This window comes from Fukomys damarensis, unplaced genomic scaffold (assembly GCF_012274545.1).
Source record: "Fukomys damarensis isolate Sample0158 unplaced genomic scaffold, DMR_v1.0_HiC HiC_scaffold_2, whole genome shotgun sequence".
Lineage (NCBI taxonomy): Eukaryota > Metazoa > Chordata > Mammalia > Rodentia > Bathyergidae > Fukomys > Fukomys damarensis.
In genome coordinates, this window is record NW_022900914.1 from 4,905,109 (window position 1) to 4,908,068 (window position 2,960).

At 53.2% G+C, this 2,960-nt stretch overlaps 1 long non-coding RNA gene across 1 annotated transcript in view; it reads right to left on the reverse strand.

Moving 5' to 3' along the window:
- Positions 1-2,528: 2,528 nt before the first annotated feature.
- LOC104848742 overlaps positions 2,529-2,960 on the reverse strand; it is a 93,254-nt gene continuing 92,822 nt past the window's right edge. The window contains exon 6 of the long non-coding RNA XR_004517010.1: positions 2,529-2,744. This is a non-coding gene — a long non-coding RNA (uncharacterized LOC104848742). The remainder of the gene's footprint in view (positions 2,745-2,960) is intronic.

The window sequence follows — 2,960 nt, forward strand, 5'->3', positions numbered from 1 at the left end:
ATGAAATTGGTCCAGGGCCATTTCCTCCAGACACCTCGGAACTCAGGCAGCCTCTAAAATAATAATGAGAAGATGCCTTGTTTATGAGTGACTCAGCCAGCATGGCTGCAAATATTTGTTCTCGGTCATTCTGAGACTTCCAGTACGTCTGGTCATAACTGAAAGCAGTTTGAGCACTGCTTTCTGCAAAGCAAATTCCTGAGGCAGTGGATGGCGAGCACAGTCCCTTAACCACATCATAGATCTGCAGAAAATATATTCTTTTGTATTTGGCAAAGAAACAAGCATGTAGGCAAACACTCTTCTCCCAAAAGGCCAGCTTCCCTGGCCACAGCCAAAGGGGACCAAACATACAAGAGAAGACATTCGCCAGGGTAGGTGAGGTGGAGTGCGGAGGGTGGATGGGCAGGCACTGCATTTCAAGCTTTGCAGACGGACACTTTAGATGTCCCTGTCTCTTTGCTCGTTTGCATCCTGAATTCAGGTGTGGTTGGGAAGCATGGTGCTGTGTTGGAAAGAAGAAAGCATGAGATTTTTAAAAAGCCCCAGTCTAAAGGCTGGGTTCACTGTGTGTTTACTACCCCCTTGGTGATGATACCATAACCTGCTTAGTCTCTTTCCTCATCGGCTTAGAAGGGAAAGTGTAGGAGGTCACTGCCATGGAGAGTCCACACAGCTCACTTTGACTGCAGAACCACAGAGCGGATGTGGATCTCGGTCCATCCCATCCACTGTAATACCCTACGTGCCTGGAGACAAAGTCCGTCATGAGGGAGGGAGGACCGGGCCCAGTTCTCTCTGGCAGAAGGACTCAAGGTGTGGCACTGTCCACATCTTCCAGGAGAGAAGGTTAAGCCACCTGTGGCTGGAGACGGAACAGGCTCAGGACTGTCAGCCAGGGACAGTTCACATTTGACCCTCACCAACCTAGAAGCTTAGCATCTCGGTGCCTGGCCCACCCCCTGTCCAGACACTGTGAGCCCAGTCACACATCCTAAGAGAACAAGATGGCAGCAGAGCTGGGAGAGAGGAGGCCCACCTTCCATGCAGACCCAGGCCCTGTCTCTGCCTCTCTGCGTATGAAGGAGCTCCGTGGACATATTTGTCTATTCCATGCGCAGAAATGCAGTTTGCATAATATTAAATGTGGAAAGGACACTGCATCCACTGACAGGAGGTTTCCCAGCTGGAAAAAAAAAAATGAAAGTAAGACACAAACCAGCTTTACATTTTGGAGTAAAAATAAAGATGCCAACACCACGTGCCAGGTTTTGGTGGGGTAGTGAAGGCCACGTCTGAGGTCAGGACGTACTCCCAGATCCAAAGGACTGCTGGATGGATTTCCAGTCAACACTGCTGGCAGCTCCAGGGATGGCTCTTTTGGTGAAAAGGATGTGCTGGAACAAAATGTGGGCATCCAGCCAAGACACAGTTCTTCCTTTAAAACAAAACATGCACGTGTCAAGATGCCAGGAACCACGCCTGAGAGTTCAGGCTCCCTGCTCCTCAGCCTCCCTGAAGGAGGGGCCGCAAGAACAAGATGGCTTGGACCGAAGGTGCCCTCTGGGGAACTGTGGATGTATCCCAGCCCGAGTCCCCAGTCAGTCTTTTCATTCAGGTACCTTTGGCAGCTTGCTCCAAAGCTCCAGGCCCCTCCAAATTTATAAAAGCAAAGACACAGAAGCACAAGACCAGGGTATGCGGAAGGAAGCCCATCGGGGACATTCTTCCCCAGCCCCAGAGGGCCCTTCTCCTGGACTCCCGCTGCTGCTCAGACTCACACCAGCCTCAGCTCCTTCTCCTCCCGGGCTCCTGGAGCCCCCCCCATGGCTCTGGGAGCTGTAGGTATGTACTGTGTGGCCCAACAGCACGCACGCGGCATGACCCCAGCCCCTTCCCGTGCTGAGGGCAGTCCTCAGAGTGGCACATGGGCACCACCTGGCCTGGTTAGCAATATGGACCCAATGACTCAGAGTCCGCAGGTTTCCCAGTTGCCCCGACGATCCAAGTGCATGCACAATGAGTCTGAGAAGCCCTTCCCAGGGGAGCCCACAGGCCCCTCACATTTGGGCCCTGCAGAGAGGAAAGCAGATGGGCAGTGAAGCCTGAGTGGTGAAGCCCTCCTCCTGTGGCACCCGCAAGTCACAGCCCAAGTTTGGGTTAGGGCGCTCTGAGTACAGAATGCACCTTCCCCGGACTCCAGTTCTCCGCACAGCCAGCCTCTGCGCATGCTCTCCCCGCCCTAACAGCGCCCCACAGAGGGAAGTCTGCGGAGGGCAAATCCAGGATGACTTAAGGCCGGACCTCCACGTTCAGCTGACAGCGAAAAATAATCAGGCCTTGGGTTCCTGCTTGTGGATTTTGACCTTAACCAGAGCCCAGCCTTACCTGCTCTGGGTCAGGTACGGTGGGCTGAACTGGAAGTTGCAGACAGAAATGTCCCTCGGGTGGGTCAGCAACTGCTGGCCCACGCCCATCCCCACCCTGTCCCGCCCACACTTCTTCCCAAGCCGCTGCTCTCTTTGCTCTCTGGAATCTGGAGAATTGATGAGCTCATCGCCAGGCAGAGCACCAAGCTCAGCAGATGTTCCAGCAAGGGGGCCAGGAGAGCGGCGCCTGCAAGGCTTGCAGGCCTGCGGCCTCCGCCACGCTCGGCGATGACCACAAGCACAACTTCGAGCCGCAGGGTGGCGAGGCAGAAGCAGGCTTTGGAGCCCAGGCCCTGCACCATTAAGAAAATAACCCTGTACAAAAAGGGAAAAGAAAAAAATGTCAGAGAATGAAAAGATGAAAATAAAATGCTTGTAGATGGGGAGGGGAGGAGGGGGTGAAGGGAGGGCAGAGGTAAGGGGAAAAAATGAGAATCAAGACTTGTCATGTAGAGGTACAAGATCCCAACAATGAATGTAACTGTACTGTATCCCTAAAATGTACCAATAAACTCAATTAAAGCTGAAAAA